The sequence below is a fragment of the Mustela nigripes genome, chromosome 3, assembly GCF_022355385.1.
Source record: "Mustela nigripes isolate SB6536 chromosome 3, MUSNIG.SB6536, whole genome shotgun sequence".
Lineage (NCBI taxonomy): Eukaryota > Metazoa > Chordata > Mammalia > Carnivora > Mustelidae > Mustela > Mustela nigripes.
The window spans coordinates 81,423,179-81,448,020 of record NC_081559.1 but is presented as its reverse complement, the minus strand read 5'-3'; the positions used below and the strand labels follow the sequence as shown (position 1 = coordinate 81,448,020).

Sequence of the window (24,842 nt, the reverse complement as noted above, 5' to 3'; positions counted from 1 at the left end):
AAAAAAAAAAAATCTTAAAAAAAAAAAAAAAATGTTCTTCCATGATCAACAGTTCTAAGCAGCAGTAAAATATAAATCTCATAAATGTTTTGTGTTTCAGTTGAATTGTATTTCATTTCAGCTTCCATTATCAGCATGTTCTAATTACTTTTATAAGTATTTCTTTTAATCATGTAGACTTGTAAAAAAAAAAAAAACAAAAAGCTTTGGATTGTGGATTTATAATTGTTGCTTTTTGCATTGCTAAACTGTCCACAGTATGACTCCCTTGCTGTTTGGTTGACAGAATCCTTGGACTGCACTTGAACCACCTTCATGGATTTTACTTCTCTTCTATTCCCGCTCCCCGCTGCCCCTGCCAGTAAAATTAAGGACTATATTTATCAGATTGTTATTAGACTTTGTTTATATAGTCATTGACTCAGTTTTGAGTTACATTTTGATGATACTTAGTTGAGGTAATTTAGGTGTTGTTTGGCACTGATACCACTCTGTCATTCTTTTAGCTCTTCATTTTCTTTTGGACATACAGCCATCTTCTCTTCCCTTTCCTTAGTTTCTCTTTAGCCTAAGGTTTGCCCTCCTAATCTTGATCGTGCTCCACATGGCACTTGGTTTAGGTCAGATACTGTAAACATATGTTTATTTAGAACTTAGCCAGAGAGATCAGGTGATCGGTGATTCTGCCACCTCCCCAAGTGTTGTATAGTGGCAGTTGATATTTTTTTATAATACCATTTTTTGAATATTTCTAGTGTCTCAGGTAACGTTAAGAACTTTACGTACTATTATTTCATTTAATCTTTTTTAAAAACCAACTTTTTTGAGGTAAAATTTACATACAGTAAAGTGTGTTCCTTTAAAGCATAGAGTTTGATGAGTTTTGACAGATGTGTACACCTGAGGAAATGACACCACAATCAAGATAAAACAACATTTCGGGCCGCCTGGGTGGCTCTGTTGGTTAAGCAGCTGCCTTCTGCTCCGGTCATGATCCCAGCGTCCTTGCTCGGCAGGGAGCCTGCTTCTCCCTCTGCCTCTGCCTGCCATTCTGTCTGCCTGTGCTCGCCGCCCCCCCCCCCAATAAATAAAATCTTAAAAAAAAAAAAAGATAAAACAACATTTCAAACACCCAAGAAGTTCCCTTTTGCTTCTTTGCAAGTCAGTCCCTCTCCACTAGTAGTTCAAAGTTACTGCTGATTAGCTTTCTCTTCCTGTAGATAAGTATTATCTTTTCTAGAATTTCATTTAAATGGATTTCGTATTCCCTTCTGTTAGGCTTCTTTTGCTCAGCATGCTGCATTAAAGATTCATCCTTGTTACATGTATCAGTCCATTCCTTTTTACTGAATAGTGTTCTAGTGAATTGATATATTCATCCATCCATCTGGATATTTGAATTGCTTCCTGTTTTGGGTTTTCATTTAATCCTTGTAACAGTCCTGGGGAGTATTATTGTTTTTATTTTATGGATGAAGAAACTGCAGGTCTCGCTGTTAGTAACTGGCAGAGTGAGTGAATGCCCTTGCCTTTAATATCACAAAAAACATTCTTATAACTACTAAGCTTCATATTAACTTCTTACAGAACCACAGATTAGCTTCTGAACTGTTACAAGTTCATTACAGTGTAAATAATGTTTTACTTTTTATAATTTAGGGAACTTTGAAAGATGACATCAGTTTGATTGGAATATTTCATTATTAAGTGTAGTTTTTGGTCACTGAACTGTGTCTGATTTTTGCTTTGGGCTTTTCAGATTTTCTGTTTCTTTTTTTTCTTAGAAGTTTGTTAGCTTTGCTTCCCTGTCCTGGCACCATTGTGTTTATCTGAATGTTTATGTTATCTTAAGCATATAAGAAGTTTGTGGGAAACTATCCTATTTTATTATTTAGATTTTATCCTAATAGAATGTAATCTTTGTAAGGTTGCATATTTTGTTCCCCAGAACAAATAATAATGACAAATAATATATGCTTGCTAAATGCGGGTTAAATGTTGAATGAGCCTTTAATTTTTTTTTCTGTACGAAGATCTATGTTTTTGTGAAACACTCTGTGTGTGTGTGTATAAAATTTATTAGCAGAATTTGGTAAATTATTCTTAGGGGAATTCTTTTTGGTTTCTTACTTTGGTATAACATATACATAAATGCCAAGCCTTCCCCCCCCACCCCCCCTTGAGTGAGAGACTCTTAAATAAAGAATTTTTTTATACGTAAGGTATGGCTGCAATATTAATTTTTGTCTTGTGTTAATTATTCTTAACAGGTGTATGTAGGTTTATGTATGATATCTTTTTGTAGTAACATGTACCTTGAACCAAACTCTGCATGAAGCAGGTGATTCTGCTTATTTTTAAAGAAGAAGACCGTGACTGATTTGAATTACTTTTTCTCCTTTTATGTTTTAGTTGTCTAATTTTGGTATTCTCTTAATATTTTAAGGGACATTTTCAATGATAGAGTAGGAATATATTCAGTCTTTCTCACATTTCAAAGTTACTTTTGGCACTGATACATTTCATAGATCATGATAGGGTTCTAGAGAGGATATAAAATAGAATTTTGTAAATTGATCTTGTAAAAACATTTAACATTTATTTCAACAAAAGCAAATACTTACCAGGTATCATCTGAGTGCCGGGTGTTACTTAAATAGGATATTTGTAAGTATTTTTTTAAAGACTTTATTTATTTATTTGTCAGAGAGAGAGAGAGAAAGAGAGAGAGCGAGAGAGAGTTCACAACCAGGCAGAGGTGGAGAGAAGGCTCACTGTGGAGCAAGGAGCCTGATGTGGGACTCTATATCCCTGGACTCTGGGATCATGGCCTTAGCTGAAGGCTGCGGCTTAACCAGCTGAGCCACCCAGATGTCCCAGACATTAGTGAACTATTTTAAAGAGGTTAAATATGTCTAAAAGTATTTGTAAGACTGTGCGCTGGAGTTTTAGGATTAGGATTAAAATTAAAAGAATACAATACAGATCTTGACTTCAGAGAACTTAAATGAGTCATTGAAGTCAAAAACGTATCTGGAAAGTTAGCATAAACTATCAGGTTAAGTTCACCTGACAAAGAGCATTAGAAAAATCTAAATGTCAGTGTAGTTAAGAGAGAAAATTGCTATTAGAATGTATAGAGGGGTTGGAGAGATATTTAACAATTTGGGCTTTCAGGTTTGGTTGTACAGTGTGTGTTGACAAAAATACTTGAGTGAAGGAATGTTTAAAGCAATTTCTATGGATGTTGGGGTGCCGGGGTGGCCCAGTTGGTTAAGCATCTGTCTCTTGATTTAGGCTCTTGGTTTAGGCTCTCGTTGCGATCTCAGGGTTTTGAGATCAAGTCCTGTGTGGGACTCTGTGCTCTGTGCAGAGTTGGCTTAAGCTTCTCTTCTCTCTCTGCCCCTTCCCACCGCATGCTCATGCACATCATCTTTCTTTTTCTTTCTCAGATAAATAAGTTTTTTAAAAAACAAACAAAAACAATTTCTGGGGATGTTAAGTAGACTAAAGGAAGGTTCTTCCATGTTATGTGTATTTTACCTGTCCTTTTCAATCCGTTATCCCCTGCTGATAGAAACTTCAGGAGGGGAGCCCTTTGTCATTTCTGAGCTGGTCATTCTCTTAGCTCTTTCTCCCCATTTTTTTGGTTATGCAGGTGGCTTTTATTTTTCTTCCCCCTCTTTTGTTCTGTGCTATATCTTCAACACTAGAAACTGTTCAGAACAAAGAAAACCCTCAATAAATATTTGGTGAATGAATGAATAAAAGTTAGGGTCGTGACAAGGTTGAAAAAAGGGTAGAATTATACCAGATTGGAGATAGTTTCGAACGTTAGATCCAGGAAATTATAGGATGGTACAGAAAAAAGAGCACTGACTTGCAAATGTGAAGTCTGTTTCTAGTTTTGTTTCTGTTCTTAGTAACCAGATGATCTGGGAAAGTTCCCTGCCTTTTCTGAGCATCAGGTCATTCATCACTACCATCACAGTTACCATTTATTGAGTGTGTGTTGAGTATGTGCCAGGTACTTTGTTAAATTCAGTAGATGGTTTAGAACTCATTATAACAACAGGGTGTGTAGTAGTATATTGTCTCTTTTCCAAAAGAAACTGAGGCTTTGGAGATTTAAGTGTCTTGCCCAGGGTCACCCCTGCCTGAGTTAGAACATAGCAAAACAGTATTTGAACTCAAACCCTATGAGGGATTGACTCTAGGGCTCTGATCTTTACTATTGCTTCATTTATAAAAAGAGAACTAGGTGATACCTAAGGTTTATTATATTTCCACTGATCTCTCACTTATTATTCTGTAACATGGAAGAGTCATTAGAAGTTTTTGCCTCGGGCACTTGGGTGGCTCAGTTGGTTAAGCATCTGCTTCAACCCTAGGTCATGATCTGGGGCTCCTTGCTCAGCAGGGAGCCTGCTTCTCCCTCTCCCTGCTGCTCCCCCTTCTTGTGTGCACATGGTGTGCTCGCACTCTCTCTCTCTCTCTCCCACTCTCCCTCTCTCTTTGAGGAATAAATAAATTAAAAAAAAAAAAGGTTTGCCTCAGGGAATGATATAAAAGAAGCTTTGAAGTGAATGCCTTTTGTAAACACATTTCTCTTTTAAAAAAATGTAAAGGAATGATTTATCTATGGTATAAATTTAGGTTTCATCAGTATCATTTCTCTAAAAATGAGGCCTAAAAATTAATTTAACAGGTGGGATCATTAGGTTAGTTTCAAGTAACAGAAACAAAAAACCAAATCTGGTTTCTTTCATTCCTGGATGTTGTCTCAAAGATTCCAAAGAAGGCTTTTGAACAGTCAAGGCTTGGGAAGGCCTGGAACCAGGGCAAGCTGTGGGCCCTTAGCAGCAAGTGACATTAACAATTCCCAATCTTTTGAGAGGTAGTATAGTTAAGGTAGTAGGTAAGAGGTAGTAGTTAAGTGTATATGTTCTGGAGCCAGAACAGAAATGGTTTTGAGTCCCCTGGCAGGTTAACTTGATCTATAAAATCACATAGGGTTGTTGAGAAGATGAATTGTGGTGCACTTGGGAGAATTTGTGGCATTCAATAAGCAGTCAGTAAATATTAGCTGTTATTCTCATCACTGTTACATTTTTTTCATTTCCAAATCCCAGATCCTGGTGTTAAAGGACATTATTGGTTTGGCTTGCTTCAGGTATCTATGTACCTGTAAGTGACAGTCTGACAGGGGACAGGGATTAGTACTTAATGTGCTGTTAAGGGTTACCTTTGAGAATGAGGCTTTAGCTAGGTAGCTGCCCTTAAGAGACTTACTAATAGTGTGTATGTAACAGAGTTACCAAAAATTGTGGAGTTAAATCGTTAAATTGTTTTAATCCATGGTTTGACTCGTGAATTTGAACATTTAGGGTGTTTTTATAAACCTTAAGTTTGTAAAGTGTTTTAATGAGGTAACAATGTTTTGCCTATTTTATAATAAAATAGTAAGGTGTGTATTGCAAATTTTAAAGGAAATTTAAGTTAAGGACTATAAAAGAAGACTCCAAAATCTTTTTAAAGAAAGCATACCTTTCATTAATTTTCAGAGTAGTAAGGGATGCATTTTGTGTGACCTCAAAGATACTATTTAACCTTCCTGGCCCTTAGTTTCCTCATTTGGGAAATAGAATTGGATTGAGTGACCTTTAAAGTGCCTTTGGGTCTAAAAATTACTTGCATCTGTGAATCCACATTTCTACCTACTAGGCATATTGTCCAGAATATTAAGTAGATGAAAAGAGCTAACAAGTGAGAGACTGTTAGGAAGCTACTAGTAGGTAAGCTTTAACTCTTTAAAAAGTTACTGCAATGCTGTTAATTTGGTTTAGAGGTTGTATTTTTTTTTTAAAGATTCAGTTATATTTTTCTACTATTTGATACTTATTTTTCCTAGAGATCAGTGGAGAAGTCCACTCTGTATGTTTTGGGTGTGATCAGTTCCCTTGCTTTCATGAAGTTTTCTTTCACTCTCTTTACTAATCTTACTCATTGCTGTAAATATTCTGAATTTTGTCATACTTTTTAGCCCATACCATTTAAGTTTATTTTAATTTTCTGGTATCTCATGACTCTCACTTGACGGGTGTGTGCATTTGTGTGTGGATGGATGGATATGGATATATGCATGAGAGAGTGAGAAGATAGACCCTTATTTTCCCAATTAGACAAGATACCTTAAGGAAGGTATACTGTCTTCATTTTACTCGCCATAGGCTGGATACCTATCCAGACACTTAGGTGATAGAAAGTTTATAATACAGGCATTGACAATATATGGGACCCTGGGATTGAATTTGATTGTATTATTAAACATACAGCTCTACATCTTCATTTCATTACAAGTAAAGTTGAGGTAGAAAAACAGTAATGGATGTGTAGGGGTAGCATAAGGAGGAAAGGATGATAGGTAGGAATAAGCCAGGAAGGAGACCAATGTAGATAACAGTAGGTCTGTCACGATTATTTGATTTTATCTTAAAATTGATCCCTGATTATATTTTGCCTTCTCTACACTTCAATGAAACAAAACTTTGGGTTTGTCTAGTCTACCATGCAGCACTGTTCTTTGTGGGATTAATAAGTGGAGGAAGATGATGCCACTTACAGATTCTCCTTAGCACCACTTCCTTATATATGCTTTTTGGTTTCTTTTTTCTTGCCCACTAGTGTCACTGTGCAGTCAGAAGAACGCAGATTGGAAGAGTCAGGCTCTCTGCTAACTCTCTAACTCGTATCTTTACTTCCAGCTTTCTCACTTCCTTTTTTGGAGAGGAGTGTAGACAAAGGATATGAGGTTATTGGTTGGGGAGTCCACAAGCAGCTCTTACTTGTAGTGCTAATTTGATGAAGTTAGTACTTTAGAATTGTGGCTTAGGTTCCAGTCATGGCCTCTGCCACTTTCCCTCTGGGCAGGATAAATTACTTCATCTCGTGGAGCCACTTTGCTTCATCTGTTTAATGAGGAGTATCTCAAAAGATAATCTGAAAGATTAACTTTTTAAGTAGACTTAAGTCAGTGTCTTATGCAGACAACTGCTATTTTTTTTATTATTAATAACAGTTTTCAGTTGTACAGGATAATGTGAAGGAATATGGAAAAGTAAAAGCATATTTCCATATGTTATTTTGAGGTATAGTTTCATATTTTTTTCTTCAGTCAATTACATATATTTTTATAGTTGTCAAACTTTAGCAAATTGATATGTACATTTTTCTCCTTCTATCTCTGACAGAGCATTTAACAGTCCAAATGATTTAAAAAAAAATTAAAGACTTTGAAAATTAACAACAAAGAAAATTTACTCTAATCCTCAGAGTAATACTTGACTCCTGAATAATTGATAAATATTGTATTTGTTTTTAGAAGTGATTTTTTTTTCTTGGATTATTTAGTTGGTCATGGGGGAAAGTCCGTTTTAGTGATAGAAAACTGTTCAGTGGGTGGTATACACTAGAGAATTAAATGAAGAGAGATGTTCTAATAAACCAGTGCACTCTGGGATAAACATTTAAGTTTGGAAACTTTGGCAAGCATGGTACTGAGGAGGGTAATCTTGCCATTTGTTTGATCTTTGAGGTGTTTCTTGACTGACACGTTTTTGGCAATTTGTTGGATGTATGAGACTGTCCCAGGCATAGCAGGAAGTTTATTGATATCCTGCCTGCTAATTTCTGGTAGCATTCCAATTGGCATAACCCCCCAAAATTTCTCCTTTTATTTCCAAATGGGGACTGTTGCATCTGATTTAAGAACCATTTTCTAAGGCTCCTTACTTAACCTTTTGTGACTTGGACTTTGCAGTCTGGTAAAACTGCTCGAAATGATTTTTTTTTTTTAAAGTATAATTGACATACATTGTTACGTTTCAGGTATACAGTATAGTGGTTCAGCAATTGTATACATTCTTCTGTGCTCATCAAAATAAGTGTACTCTTAATCCCCTTTATTTCCCTTTCTACCTTTGCCCTCCTGCTGCAACCATCAGTTTGTTCTCTGTATTGAGGAGTCTGGGTTTTTTGTTTGTCCCTTTTTTTCTTTGTTCGTTTGTTTTGTTTCTCAGATTCCACATGAGTGAAATCAGATAGTATTTGTCTGTGTCTGACTTATTTTACTTAGCATTATACTTTGTAAGTCTACCCAGGATGTTGCAAAAATGGCAAGTCCCCCCCCCTTATTTTTTTAAAGATTTTATTTATTCATTTGACAGAGAGAGACACAGTGAGAGGGTACACAAGGAGGAGGAGTGGAAGAGGGAGGAAGCCTTCCTGCCCGAGCTCTGTTCATCTACTTATGGACACTTGGGTTGCTTCCGTATCTTGGATATTGGCTTGTAAATAAAGCTGCAGTAAACACAGAGGTGCATGTATCTTTTTAAATTAGTGGTTTTGTTTTCTTTGTGTAAATACCCAGGAGGGGAACTGCTGAATCATATGGTAGTTCTACTTTATTTTTTTTGCTACTGTTTTCCACAGTGACTGCCCCAATTTACATTCCCACTGACAGTGCATAGGGGTTCCTTTCTCTCTGTACTCTCTCTGTACTCTCACCACTCTCACTTGTTATTTCTTGTCTTTCTGATTGTAGCCATTCTGATGGGTGTAAGGTAATATCTCATTGTGGTTTTGACTGGCATTTCCCTGATGAATAATGATGTTGAAAATCTTTTTGTGTGTCTTTGGTTTTTTGGATGTATTTGGAAAAATGTCTGTTGTGCCAAAAAGAATAAGATACCTAGGAATAACCTTAACCAAGGAAGTGAAAGACCTGTACTTGGAGAACTATAAAACAATAATGAGAGAAATTAAAGGTGACACAAACAAGGAAAAGATATTCTATGCTGATGGGTTGGAAGAACTAATGTTGTTAAAATGTTTTGTACGACTGAGGTATCTGGGTGGCTCAGTTGGTTAACTATCTGACTCTTGATTTCAGCTCATTCAGGTCTTGATCTCAGGGTCATGAGTTCAAGCCCTGCGTTGGGCTCCACAGCAGAAGTGGAGCCAACTTAAAAAAAAAAAAGTTAACACTACCCAAAGCCATGTGCAGATTTAAAGCAGTCTCTATCAAAATACCAATAGCATTTTTCACAGAATTAGAACAAATAATGCTAACATTTGTATGGAACCAGAAAAACCTTGAATAGCTAAAGAAGTCTTGAGAAGAACAAAGGTGGAGGCATCATGATCCCAGCCTTCAAGATATAATACTACAAAACTGTTGTAGTTGAAACAGTATGGTACAGATATAAAAATAGACACATAGATCAATGGAATAGAATAGAAACCCCAGAAGTAAACCTGTGCTTGTGTGGTGAACTAATCTACGACAAAGGAGGCAAGAATATATAGTGGGAAAACTGGAGCATTTCCTTATACCATATATAAAAATAAACTCATAATAGATTGAAGACCTAAATGTGAGACTTAAAACTCCCGGAAGAAAACATAAGCAGTAATAGTGTCCCTGACATGGGTGATAGAAAGTTTTCTACATATGTCTCCTGAGGCAAGGGAAACAAAAGCAAAAATAAACTATCAAGACTACACCAAATTGAAAACTTTTGTACAGCTCAAGAGATGATCAGCAAAATGGCAAGACAGTGTACTGAATGGGAGAAGATATGTCCAAATGACATATCCAGTAGAGGGTTAGTATCCAAAATATATAAAGAACTTATACAGCTCAGTTCCAGAAAGAATTAAAATAATGGGCAGAGGGCCTGAATCAGAATGATGTTTTTAAATGCATAAAATAAAATCATATAAAACCAGTTGTATTGCAGGTTATTAAAATATTAAAACAATTTGTGATTTACATGCCTTATCAGCATACTGACAGATCTAGAGTTGAGTCGAAGTTGAAGTAGTGATAAGTATAAGTATTTCAACAAGTGCAACCACTGTTAATATGACAATGAAATGATCTGTGATTTCTGTTGTGTTGCTAGTCCTAATGTTAACCAGTACTACTATTTTGCCTTTTGCTGACATTAGTAATTGAAGGAAATGTTAAATTTGGTAGAAGTTAGTGGAATTAGAGAAATGACTATTTTCTCACCCAAGTTTTGGGGGGGGTCTGTGACTTGAGGTTCAGAACACCTCAAGATTTTCTTTGGCCCAAGTGGCAATCCTATTCCTGTGTCATCTTTGTCCCAAATATATAAAGTTAGGCTAAAGATTTTATTTCCATTATTATATTGGAGATGCTACTATAAACAATATGTTACCTTCATGTTTAAGGCATTTGCTAGGTTTTTTTACATTGAAAAATAATAGACCCACATGATTTAAATATAAAAACTGAATAGCACAAATTGATACATGAAAAGTAAGTTGTCCTTCCTTCCCTACAATCCCCAGACACTCTACAGAGGCATCTATTGTTAGTATCATGTATGTTTATCCTAAAAAACTTGTGAACAAATGTTTACTACATGAAGGCAAATATTTCCTGTATTTTATAATATATGATCTTAGAGTTAGTTTCTTAATCTAGCATCATAAAGTCAAATAATTTTGATTTTAAATTTTTTCCTTTAAAATCTCTGAAGAATTGGGAATTGGCAGATTGTAGCTTTCTGGTTGAATCATTTTAAAGTTTGGATATGAATCCTTAATCTTTTATCCCCATGTGGCAGTTTGGCTGTCTGTAAGCCTTGCGTTATACATAGGACTTCTGTTTATTTTCTTATATACAAGGTAAATATTTTAAAGTCAGATTAATGAAGTGGCTTGTCAGTGTATTTTCTCTCTGAGTTGTTTATGGCCTTAAATAGAAGTTTTGGTCAGAAGAGCAACAGTAGTCTACTGTTTTGAAGGAAGCGGTTTATTTCTGCTTATCATGTTGGTAAGCTGGATCTTTCATACAGATTGTACTCTCTAAAACTTTCATTGAAGTGCGTGCTTATTCATCCAGCATATATATCCATGAATACATGGGCTATGTCTGTACTTTTGTATCTATCATCTGGTACAGTGAATGACATACAGTAGTTATTCAGTGAATATTTGCTGGTGGAATAAACAACACCTGCTGTGTACTTCAGATTACAGACAGCGTGTGATGCCCCACAGAGTTGTTAGAGGGTTGAGGAATTGTGATCTAGTGTAGAGTTACCTTTTAGGGTAGGCAAACTTGTGTAAAGAGCTGTGCCTGGGTGGCTCATTTGGTTAAGCATCTGACTCCTGGTTTTGGCTAAGGTCATGACCTCAAGGTTGTGAGATGGAGTGCCCCAACAGGCTCCATGCTGATGCTCAAGAGTCTTTCTTTCCATCTCCTCTTCCCTATCCTCACTCTCCTTAAAAAAAAAAAAAAAAGCAATTCCTGTTTGAAGAGCTCTGGGAAAAGAAACTTTGTGATATGGAGGATGACCTAAAGAAATAGTGCTGCTTCATTATTATACAAGAAATGTGCAGATTTTACTTATTTTGGTTTAAAGCACAGAAGACACTTTCCATAAAGTACTTAGATGATTTTCTATACATTATCGGTGCTTCAGTCAGTAGTAGTTCTTTTTCAGCTTTGTTTGATGTATCAGCTCAGCCAACTTAGAGTTAGTTCATCAGGGCTTTCAAAATACCTCCTAAAGAAGTAACAAAAGATTTAGGTCAGTGATTCTCAAACTTTGTCATGTATCAGAATCACCTGGAGGGCTTGTTAAAAACACTGATCACTGGGCTCCATTCTGATAATTGTAGCTTGTAGTGGGTTTGGAATGGGGCCCGGGAATCTGTATTTTTTAGCATGTTCCTCATGATGCCTGTCCAGTGACCAATTTGAAAACTACCAATTTAGGAGGGAGAATAGCAGTTCTCATCTTGACCACATAGACTAATCTGGGATGCTTTTGTAAAGTAGATGTGTAGACCTTACCCCAGATTTAGCAACGGAATCACAATTGATGGGTGATTTTGATTCTAGGCAGAAAAAGGGGTTAGTATGTGTGCCCATGTCCCCGGCCTATCTACCTTGCCATTTTACCACTCCTGTCAGAGGTATTTCTCTATGCTGTAACTAATTCTTGAGCTTTTAAACTTTTTAAAATTGATTCATTGTGTATGTATATAACAGAAATAACGTTCAGCTTGACAACGCACACCCATGCAAATGAACAGTTGACCTTTTTCCCCCATAGTTACGTTCTGTAAAGTTGCCATGAACAGTGAATTATGGAATACTAAACCATTTCTCCTAAAGGAGATGCAGGGCTGGAATCCTGTGAACCTCTGGTCACAATATTTTTATCAACCAAATCAATGCATAATCTTGTTTTATATATGTTTCCATTTTAAATATATTGTTGATTCTAGGCATTGAACTCAGCAGCCAGCAGCACTCTAACTTGTGCCTGAATGAAGCTTGTCTTAACACACGTATTTTCTTGGGGCGCCTGCGTGGCTCGATGGGTTAAAGCCTCTGCCTTCAGCTCAGGTCACGATCCCAGGGTCCTGGGATCGAGCCCGGCATTGGGCTCTCTGCTTGGCAGGGAGCCTGCTTCCCCCTCTCTCTCTGCCTGCCTCTCTGCCTACTCGTGATCTCTGTCAAATAAATAAATTTAAAAAAAAACCACACACACAAATATTTTCTCTGTAAGGTGCATCACAGCCTTCTTGTGCTTAGGAACACTAGACAGCACTTCAGCACTACACTTGGGGAGCCTATAAACAATGACATCAACAAAAAAACCACAAAAATGTGAAAAAGTGGCACTAAAAAGGACATTAGAAGTACACTTGTTTACAGTGTGAGAGCTGAAACAAAGAGTGTCACCTTGTTTGACCTCCAGCTGGGAACAGATGACTGGGGCCACTCAAATACAGCTCTGCACATTCTTTGAATGACTGTGGAAAGTACTGCACATAGTGATTTGGGGGTCACAGGTTTTTGTGAGGTGAATTTGCAAATACAGAATTTGAGACTAATGAGGATTGGCTATACATATATTTCCTCCTTCCCATTTCTGTTTTGTTCAACGAGCTACTTACTGATTTTATGATTCACTAGAAATTCGAAACACAGTGTGAAAAACAGTGTGCTGATTCAGCAACATGTTATATATTATTTACTAGTTATGCAGTGATAGGTAACAAGTGATATTAAACTATATATATGTAATTTCCCTCATTAAGAGAATATAGGTTTAATCTTGATAATAGGGAGCTGTGGTTTTGGATACATCATTGGGTTTGTATTTGTAAAATCTCACTGATGGATGGATTGTGGAGGGCATCACATGGGTGCAGAAGTTGGTGGTGGCAGCATCAGGAGCAGCTGCAGCAAAGGCAGCAGAGTGGAGACTAGGCTAGTTATAAAGCCAGTGCAACTGGAAATAGGATTTCTAGTTATGTATTTTCAGCAGATTTGTGACAAGACAATTTGGATGCCTTGTGGATTAGGGGATTTCAATTAAGTCTTAATTTTATATCAGGGATTCTTAATTGAAGTCTCTGGTACTGAGATAGATTTAATGGGGTCTGTGAACTTACTGATTTTTTTTCTTTTTTAACCACAGTTATATATATGTATGTCTCCTGATTATTCTTCTCATCATCAGATTATTAATGAAGTAAATGACCTGAAGGAGGTTAAGAATTACGTTTTAGGAGATAATACAGATTATTTCTCCCATTATTAATCCTCATTGCACTTGAATCACAAAGTTTTAAATTTTCTGAGAATTCTAAGGCATTTAAAAAGCTTTATACTGAATTTACATTGTTGTGAAATGTAGAATTTTTACATGGGAGCATGTCACTGAGAAATAAGTATATTGAATATAAGAAGAATTATTTTAAACACAGAATTAATATTTAGATATTGTTTGCCTTTATTACTGTCGGTTTGTATTTAGAACAGTGGCACAGGATGGTATTCATTCTGTGGAGTGGTAAAGCAGTACAGAAGGATTATTGGAGATGTGCTTAGCCATTTGAACATATCTTAAGGTAGCTAGTGTCTCTGTAGATTGGAAGAGTAAAACCCCAAAACATCCACCTTGTTTTATGTTTTTGAAAATACAGACCTTTTCATTATAATGGTCCTTTATATGCTGATTTGTAAAAAATTCAGAATATACCAAAAATTTATAAAGAGGGAGATACAGATTCCTTCTAATTCTGCCTTTCTCAGATATCCATGGTTGACTCTTAGGTGGATGTACTTTCTTCCTTTTCCTCTTCTGTACTTGGATATTTATATATTATATATATACATAAATATATATATATAATATATATTTTATTTATATTTTATATATGTGTGTATATATATACATATATATATATATATATATATATAGGAGTGTGTGTGTGTATGTATATGAGAGAGAAAGAGAGAAACATTTGGTTTTTAATCTGTTCCTTTCAGATTGAAAAACCTGTGGAAAGACTGGCCCAGCCTGAATCATCTTGGCCATTACTGGATTAGTTCTAGACAGTGTAGGCTGAGAGTTGGATGGTATATGAGAATTGCAGTTTGCATTTTAATCATTAGTGTAAAGAGAGTTTGGAAGGAAGGAATAGTGATTCCCCAAAACAAGGGAATTTAAAGCGTAAATACAGTTGTTTAAAAAATGCTGGTGAGGGGCGGCCTGGGTGGCTCAGTGGCTCTGCCTTCAGCTCAGGTCATGATCCCAGGGTCCTGGGATTGAGCCCCGAGTCGGGCTCTCTGCTCAGCAGGGAGCCTGCTTCCCCCCCCCCCCCTCTCTGCTTGCCTCTCTGCCTACTTGTGATCTCTGCCTGTCAAATAAATAAATAAATAAATCCTTTTTTTTTAATTTTTATTTTTTTTTTAAATTTTATTTATTTATCAGAGAGAGAGAGAGGGGAAGAGAGAGAGCACAGGCAGACAGAATGGCAGGCAGAGGCAGAGGGAGAAGCAGGCTCCCTGCTGAGCAAAGAGCCCGATATGGGACTCAATCCCAGGACGCTGGGATCATGACCTGAGCTGAAGGCAGCTGCTTTACCAACTGAGCCACCCAGGTGTCCCGCTTTTTTTTTTTTTAAATGCTGGTGAGATAGGCATTGATTTTAATTTATTGATACTATATCTAGGTTGTGTTTCATTGTATCTCTTTATGGTAATTAATCAGTTCCCTTTTGATGAATATTGGTTGTTATGTAGCCAGAGTTTTTAGTTCTTAATTTTAAAAAATGCTTCGATTTTTTAATTGAAATTGAGGTGTTTTGCCTCCTCTCTCAGGTTATTACCTTGTTTTCTTGTAGAACTTGTATAGTTTGTTCTGGTTCACATGGCTCTGTATACAGGTCCATTTTTTTCCCCCTCATCTTAAATGGATGTCCAGTTGTCCAAACAGCATTTAAAAAATACATATATTTTCTTCCTGGTTTGAGATGCCACTTTCATCATCTTTGAAATTCCTTAGGCATTTGGATTTATTTTTTAATTCTGTTTTGTTTCATTGGAGATTTACTGTTTTATTTTTAAAATTTTTTGAAGATTTACTGTTCTAATACTTTCATTGTTTTATCATTATATATTTATAAATTTTAAAAGTTTATGGTGAGGTTAGTTTCTTCTCCCATTCTTACTGTTCTCCTTTTTCAGAGTTTTCCTTACTATTGTTGCTTGTTTATTTTTCCATATGAACTTTATATATTTTGTCTAGCTCGAGGAAGAAAATATTGGAGTTTTTATTGGCATTTATCGTACATTTATAAATTAACTTATAGAAAATTGACATCTTTGTGATGTTGACTTCTTATTCAAGAACATAGTTTGTCTCTTCATTTGTTGAATATTTTTCAGGTGCATTTTCTTACATTTGCTTTGCTTTTGGTTAAGCTTGTTTTTGGTTAAGCTTATTTCTAGGATAATTTTATCACTTGGTTTCTATTGTAAATGTCACCTTTTTCCCCCATTATACTTTATAGCTTGTTATTATTTGTATTTCAAAAAACTTTTTATCTGTTAACTGTATATCCTACTTTAAGTTACCTGATTTTTCTTGTTTTTGCATTGATTCTCTTGAGTTATTATACAGATGCCATATTGTTTGCTTTCAGAGGTAATTTACCTCTGCTTTTTCAAGTAGTTTGCTTCTAATTGCCTTCCCTTATTTAAAATTTCCATTCCACATTGAATAGTGAAAATAATGTGCATCTTTGTTTTGTTTCTTACTTCAGTGTGACTGCCTATAATGTTTCTCCATTAAATAAGATGTAGATTCTCCTAAACTGATTTACAGATGGAGAAAACAAAATATAGAGGCACCTGATTGGCTCAGTTGGATGAGCATCTGACTCTTGGTTTCAGCTCTCATTTCAGTCATGATCTCTGACCTGTGTTGGGCTTGGTGCTGGACGTGGAGTCTGCTTAAGATTCTGTCTCTCCCTCTGCACACAGTCCTTCTTCCCCACTCCTTTGCTTTTTCCCTCGGTCTCTCTCTCTCTCTCAAAATAAATAAATAAAAATTAAAGAAGGAAAACACAGGGGCGCTTGAGTGGCTAAGTTGTTAAGTGTCTGCCTTTGGTGCAGGTCATGAACCCAGGGTCCTGGGATTGAGCCCCACATCAGGCTCCTTGCTCAGCGGGAAGCCTGCTTCTCCCTCTCCCACTGCCCCTGTTTGTGTTCCCTCTCTGGCTGTCTCTCTCTCTCTGTCAAATAAATAAATAAAATCTTAAAAAAAAAAAAAAGCACAGTAGGCATTTATAATGGAATATAATAATATATGTGATTAATAAAAATACATCTAAAATCTCCAGTATTTCTGTCATGAATGAGTCTTGAATATTTTTAAGTGCCTTCTTGGAATTTATGGTAATTTTCCCTTCAGATCTTTTCATTATTGATGAATTATAATATTGAATCAAACCATCATTTGTGGAATGAACCCCATTTATAATGAAATTTTAATTTTCTTAAAAATATTTTTAGTCTTACTACATTTTTCTCCGTAAAAGAATTTATCAGGCTTTGGCTTCTTGTTGGCCCAAGGTGGCCACTCCATAACTTATAAATTTATATCTGTTTAAGCAACCACCTCTGGCTGAGAATAGTGATTCACTCTCATTTCTAACTTTCCTGGAGATGGAATATGATTGGGCTAATTCAGATAAGGTATCTAGCGTGATTCAGTTGACTGTCTTTGGGAGAAGGTGATAACATTTACCAGTTTGGTGGATGGCAATACACTCCTGGGGAGAGAATGGTAGTTGAGAGAGTGGACACTGGTGGGAGTGAGATTGATTGCTCAAAAGGTGTCTAATTGTAATTTTGTATTTTGCCAATACCACATTTATAGTTTAGCAAAATTCCAGGTTTACCTGAACAGAGTAAGATTTTTTACATTGTATTCTATTACTGGATCACCACTGGCTTTCTTACCTACTCTATAGGACACGTTTTCAGTGGTTATTTGGAGTTAAGAAAGATCCTGAAGGGCTCTCTGAGTTACCTTTCACTGCCACTGCCACTGCCCACCCCACCCCAAGGGGGAAACTCTTATTTTTAGTATAGGCATACAGTTGCATATATCCAATTCAGATGAATCTGGAGATAGCATCAGATCCCACAAGAGCTCAGTTCTTTAAGACTGATCCCTTCCCCCACCTTCAGATGCCAGTCACAAGTCCAGATTGTCACATGTGCATCTGACCAACTGGTTATAGATTGGAAGTATCAAATTACCACCTCTTTGGGTTCAGTTAATTTGCTAAACTGCTCACAGAACTCAGACACATTTTACTTGATCGTTACTGGTTTACTATAAAAGGATAAAAAGCAGGAACAGTCAGGTAGAAGGAAATGCATTGGGTAGGGTAAGAGAAATAGGCACGGAGTGTCTATATCCTCTTGAAGCATGCCCCTCTCCAAGCACCTCCATGTATCCATCAGCCTGTAAGCTCTCTGAATCCAGTCCTTTGGGATTTTTTATGGAGTCTTCATTACATACGCATGATTGATAGATCATTAGCCATTGGTGATTGATCTGCAATCTGTAGTCCTTCTCTCCCCAGAGATTAGGGGGTGGGACTGAAAGTTCCAACCCTCTAAATCACACGATTGGTTCTCCTGGCAGCCACCTCCATCCTTAGGTGCTTTCCAAAAGTGACCTCATAACATAAACTCAGATGTGTTTGAAAGGGATTTGTTAGGAATATCAAGACACACTTACCACTTAGGGAATTCCAAGAGTTTTAGGAGCTCTGTGCCAGGGATGGGGGCAAAGACTGAATATATATTTCTTGTTATCATAGTATTACATGGAGTTTCAAAAGTTAGAATTTATATAGTTATCTATAGTGACATTACTTTGTTTAGCCAGATGTTTTTATTTGAAAGATAGCTTCTAAAATAGATTTATTGGGGTGCCTGGATGGCTCAGTTGGTTGAGTATCTGCCTTCAGCTCAGATCATGATCTTGGGGTCCTGGGATCAAGCCCGGGGCATCAGGCTCTCTTTTCGGTGGGGGTGGCTGCTTCTCCTTCTCTGTGCCAGTGTGTGTGTGCTCTCTCTCTTAAGTGACTAAATAAAATCTTTTAAAAAACAAAATAGATTTATTGAGGTATATTGATGAATAAACTGCATGTACTTAGCATGTACAGTTTGTTGATGTTTGTATGTATACACCTGTAAAAACGTTATTACTACAGTCACGGTTAATGAACATATCTGTCACCTCCAAAAGTTGTTTCCTCATGCTCCTTTATAAGCCCCCTATCCTTTTGCAGGCAGTCACAGATCTGCTGTCACTGTAGATCAGTGGTTTGCATCTTCTAGACTTTTTATATAAATGGGGTCATAAAGCATATTATTCTTCTTTGGTTTCTTTCACACAGCATAATTGTTTGAGTTTAATACATTCTGTACCATGTATCAATAATGCATGTCTTTATATTGCAAGAGTAGTCCATTTTACAGACATACCAGTTTATTCACTCATCTGTTGATTGGTTTTTGGCTATTACAAATAAAGCTGCTATGAGCATTTTTGTACATCTGTTTTCATTTGTTTTGGGTAAATACCTGGGGATGAAATGGCATGATAGTATGGTGGGCATATTAAAACTGTTTAACTTTTCTAAAAAGCTGTTAAACTATTTTCCAGAGTAATTATGGCATAAAGGTACCTTTTGTGAAATGCGTAGTTGAGAACCTTGTTACTCAAAGTTCAGTTTGTGAATATAGCATTATTTGGGAGTTCAATAAAATTCCTGAATTTCAAGTCCTATCCTACACCTCTTGAATCAAGAATGTGCATTTTAGAAAGAGTGCTAGGTGGTTAGATGCACCTTAGAATTTGAGAAGCCCTGGTTTAGAGCAGTGGTACTCAACCTTTCTTTTTCCTCCTTTCTGTAACACCTAAGAGTTTTTTTTTTTTTTTTTAAGATTTTATTTATTTATCAGAGAGAGAGGGGGCAGAGAGAGCGAGCACAGGCAGACAGAATGACAGGCAGAGGCAGAGGGAGAAGCAGGCTCCCCGCTGAGCAAGGAGCCTGATGCGGGACTCGATCCTGACATGCTGGGATCATGACCTGAGCCGAAGGCAGCTGCTTAACCAACTGAGCCACCCAGGCGTCCCTACCTAAGAGTTTTGATACGTTTCTGTGAACTTCTCAAATGGATCTGGGAGATGCTGGATGATTTTAAAAGTCTAATAGATGATATTGATAAATGCAGAGTATTTTGTGCCCCACCCCCACCCCAGTGATTGCTTTCATTATACTGATTTTTACTTATGGCGGTAAAGTGTTCATCTGTTGCCCATTTCAAATTTGGTAGTTTCCAGAGGAACTGCTTCCCAAGCATTTTTTAAGTATAGAGCTCTGTAGCCTGGCACAGGGTTGTTTTTTGTTTTGTTTTTTGTTTTGTTTTTTTTTTTTGCTGGGTGAGAGAGACTCCTTTTCTTTTTGTGTAATTTCTTGGATGAGTGATTCCATTTGCTAGTTTTTTGTTTTTTTTTTAATGTTCTTGTTTTTACTTTGTATAGCCAGTGATTCTTGGTTTTCACATATAGGTGTCTTGAAATTTTACGTAAGAGTTATCTCTCTTAGTATTTAAGAAATGCAAAATAATGTCAGAGATGACTTTGTTAGTCAATAGATAAATTAACTGGATATCAAATAATGTTTTTTAAAGCTGTGTGTCATTTATTTTGCTTACTCTTTTGAATCTTCTCTACTAATTTCTGTTGTTGCTTAAATATCTTTTGGATATTTAAGAGCAAGCCAGCTACTGATGTTACTGTCACCTTCCTAAATTAGTGTTGATGTTGAAGGTCATGGACTTAATCAACATTAGGAAATTCTCAATTTAAAACAAGTTTTCAGAAAACGGACAATTAGATAACAAAGGATTAAACATTTGTTACTTTATGAAGTGGAACTAATTAGTGTTATATAACTTCTAATTGAGTTGTTTTCCAAAAGTTGATTTGTAAGTCAGGTATTTTAGAATTATAATGGGTATGATAAAATGTTTCTATACAATAAGATTGCTTTCACTTTTACATTTTGCCTTAAGATATTAGTTACTCGAGTCATTAAAGTCCTCTCATCCCCTTTTTTCTTCATATCTCTACTGGCAATTAAGATAGAGAAGCTGTGGGTGATTCAGTTCTTATTCATTGAAAATTTAACACAACTGTTTTTCAGAAGAGAAGAATCTTTACCATGTTATTAAATTCTAAAAGGAATTTATTGCATATGGGCACTTACCCGTTTAGTTGATAAATGTCTTTAAGTTCAGTTTTATAGAAAAAGGCAGAACGTTCGTAATGTGACTTCATTGTGTGTGTGTGTGGGGGGGTTGTTTGTTTGTTTTTTGTTTTTTGCTTTTTTAGCTAAAGCTAATGTATTTCTTTGGAGGGCAGAATTAATGAAAATACATATAACTTTACTTACAAAAGCAGTATTTAGAATAGTAGAGGAATGGATGGGTAGCATGTTGAGAGCAGATATCCCTATCTTCCTAATTTTAAGAGAAGCATTCAGTATTTCACTTAAGTATGATGCGATTTTTGTTTTGGATAAATCCCCTTTATCAAATTGAAGAAATTCCCTTCTATAGTTTTAGTTTATTTTTAGTTTTCTGAGGATTTTTAGAAAGGGTGTTGGATTTTGTAAGTGATTTTTCTGGTATAGAAATGATCATGGCATTTAAAAAAATTAATGTAACGAATTATATCGATTTTGAAACCAAGGTTGCATTCCTGGGATAAACCCCATTTGGTTATGTTTTATTCTTTTAATGTGTTGTTGAATTCTCTTTGCTAAATTTTTATTTAGGAAGATTATATCTGTTCACAAGGAATATTTTTGTCTGTAGTTTTCTTCTCCTATAATGTCTTTTTCTGGTTTTAATATCAGGTTAATACTGGCTTCATAGAATGAGCTGGGAAGTATTCCTTCCACTTCAGTATTATGGAAAAATTTGTTTAGAGTTTGTATTATTTCCTCCTCACATATTTTGTAGAATTCACTAATAAAGCCATCTGTCCCTGGAATTTTCTTTGTTTGAAGGGTTTTTGACTATAGTTCAGTTACTGTATTAGGGTCATTCAGGTTACGTATTTCTTGCTGAGTGAACTTTGGTGAAATTTGTTTCTTTCAAGGAATTTGTTCTTTTCACTTAAATGACAGGTTTACTGATAAGTTTGTAATACTTGAAGGTGATGTCTCCTCTCTTGTGCCTGACATTGGTCATTTTTGTCTTCCCACTTTTTTCCTCATCAGTCTGGCTAGAAACTTATCAGTTCTATTGATTTTGTTAAAGAATTAATGTTTGGTTTCACTGATGTTTTTTGTTGATTTGTTGATTTTGTTTCAGTTTCATTGATTTTTACTTTGATCTTGATCATTTCCTTTCTTCTGCTTACTTGGATTTAAATTGCTCTTTTGCTAGTTTCTGAGGGTGGAAGCTAAGGTCATTGATTTGAGACCTTTATTTTAATAGAGGTATTGAGTGCAATACATTTCTTCATAAGTGCTGTTTTAGCAGTATTTTTTGACTTTTTGTTTAAATTTTTATTCTCTTTAAGATACTTTCTAGTTTCTATTTGATTTTTTCTTTGACCCTGGGGTTATTTAGAAATGCGTTATTTAGTTTCCAAGTATTCAGTGGTTTCACAGGGATCTTTCTGTTATGAATTTCTTTTTCTTTTTATCCCCCCTATTCTAAATTTCTAACTTCATTATTGTGGTCTGAGAACATTTGGTTTGAATTCTTTTTTTTTTTTTTTTTTTTTTTTAAATTTACTTGACAGAGATCACAAGTAGGCAGAGAGGCATGCAGAGGGGCAGGCAGAGAGAAGGGGAAGCGGGCTACTGCTGAGCAGAGAGCCCGATGCAGGGCTTGATCCCAGGACCCTGGGATCATGACCTGAGCTGAAGGCAGAGGCTTTAACCCACTGAGCCACCCAGGTGTCCCTTGGTTTGAATTCTTAATATGCTTTTCAGGATATGTTCTTTCTTTGTAAATGATTCCTGTGAACATGGAAAGAAGGTATATGCTACCTTTGTTGGGTGGAGCATTTTGTAAAAGTCAGGTTAAGTTACCTGGTAGTGTTACTGTATGCAGTGTCTCTTGATTTTCTGTCTAGTTGTGTGTGTGGTTTTTTTTAAAGACTTACTTATTTATTAACATATAATGTATTATTTACTTCATGGGTACAGATCTGTGAATCATCAGTTCACAGCACTCACCATAGCACGTACCCTCCCCATTGTCCATAACCCAGCCACCCTATCTGTATGCCTCGCAGCAGCCCTCAGTTTGTTTCCTGAGATTAAGAGTCTCTTATGGTTTGTCTCCCTCATTGAGAATATGGTATTAAAACCTCTGTAATTGTGGGCTTGTCTCTTTATCCTTGAAGTTACACTGATTTTTGTTTCATGTATCTTGGAAGTTTTGTTATTGGGTACATAAATGAGTAGGGTTAAGTCCTTTTGACCGATTGATCTGTTTAAGCATAATGAAATAAACTACTTTTTGTCATTTCCTTCAGATTTTCTACATAGATGATCATAATATCTGTAAAGACAGTTTTATTTCTTCTTTCCCTATCTGTATGCCTTTTATTTCCTTTTCTTATTTCACTAGCCAGAACTTTTCAGTATTGTGTTGAAACAAAGTGATGAGGGGACATTCTTGCTTTGTAACTTAGTGGGAAAGCTTCAGGTTTCCCACCATTAACTATGATGTTAGCTATAGAAGTTTTGTAGACAGTCTTTGTCAAATTGAGGAAGTTCCCCTCAGTTCCTAGTTCACTGAGATTTAATATGATGTTTGATCCGGTTAGGTTTCATCCTGTTATTTTACCATTTCCCCTTCCTCCCTACTTCTTTCCCTCCTGTCTTTTTTAGTAGGTTCTATGCCCAGTGTGCAGCTTTAACTACAATCCCTGGATCAAGAGTTGCATGCTGTCTCAACTGAGGAAGCCAGGTCCCCCTAAAAAATATCGAACACTTCATGGGTTTGTGTGTCATCCTTGTGCAGGCGCCATGCTACTCATCTCTGTATTATTCCAATTTTAGTATGTGTGCTGCTGCAGCAAGCACTATTTTCTGTTTCTTGTTTGTTTTCTTTCTCTCCTACTCTGCCTTCTTTTGGATTATTTTTTTATGATTCCACTTTATTTGTTTTTGTCTTACTTGCTATAACTTTTTTTTTTCTTGTTGTTTTACTTTAAGTGATTGATATGGGAAATGGTCATCAGAGAGGTCTGACTTATTTCCCAGAGGACACTTGATAACGCCTGGAAACATTTTTGATTTTCATGCTGTCGGGGTGGGGGTGTTACCATCATCCCATGGGTAGAAGTCAGGGATGCTACTAAGCATCTTCCAGTACACAAGACCTCCCACAAAAAGGCTTGCCTTGCCCAGAATGTCAGTAGTTCCAAGGTTGAGAAATTCTATTTAGGGGTTTAGTGTACAGATCATTCTTGACTTAAAATGAGGTTATATCCCCCTAAACTCATTGCAAGTTGAATATAAGTCAAAGTGTATTTAATGCACCTAACCTACTGAACATCATGGCTTATCCTAACCTACTTTAAATGTCCTCAGAACACTTATATTACCTAAAATTAGGCAGAGTCATCTAGCAGAAAGTCTTTTATAATAAAGTTTTGAATATTTCATGTAATTTATTGAATAATGTACTGAAAATGAACAACAGAATTGTTGTACAGTTACAGAATAGTTGTAAATGTATGGGTTGTTTACCCTCATGATTGTGTGGTGGACTAGGAGCTGCAACTTACTGCTACTGCTCAGCATCACAAGAGGGCATTGTACCACATATTGCTAACCCAGGAGAGGATAATGATTCAAATTTTGAAGTATGGTTTCTACTGAGTGCATATCATTTTCAAACCATCGTAAAGTGAAAAAAAAATGCAACTTGGATTGTCATAACTCGTGGACTAGCTGTGTATCTTTAGCTTATCACTGTCTGTCTTTAAGTGATACCACTTACCTATAGTGTAAGAACCTTATGTATTTCCATTTCTCTGAACCTTATGCTATTGTTTCCAAACATTTTACACTTGTAGTAAACCCTGTAACACTTTCTTATTTTTATTTAAATAGCCAGTTATTTTTCAAGTACTTTTAAATGATAAGAGAAGGAGGTAGGTATTTGTCTTCATAATTATTATTACTCCTTCCCATCAGTTTATTTCATATCCAGACTTCCATCAGGTATCATTTTCCTTTTTCCCAAAGGGTTATTGTTAACATTTTTTGTACTGTGGGTTTGCTGATAACGAATAGTTCAGCTTTTGCAAGTCTAAAAATGTTATTTCCCCATTTTTGTGTGTGGTAAGGCACATAACAAACATCCTTTTAATAATTTATAAATG

At 36.1% G+C, this 24,842-nt stretch overlaps 1 protein-coding gene and 1 non-coding gene across 4 annotated transcripts in view; one reads left to right on the top strand and one right to left on the bottom strand.

Annotated features, from left to right (window-relative positions):
• Window positions 1–24,842, top strand: part of EPC2 (enhancer of polycomb homolog 2) — a 113,831-nt gene that overhangs the window by 2,934 nt on the left and 86,055 nt on the right. The gene's annotated exons all lie outside the window — the stretch shown is intronic.
• On the bottom strand, window positions 23,429–23,535 carry LOC132014705 (U6 spliceosomal RNA). The gene has a single exon (XR_009403360.1). It is a non-coding gene; the product is annotated as a U6 spliceosomal RNA (small nuclear RNA).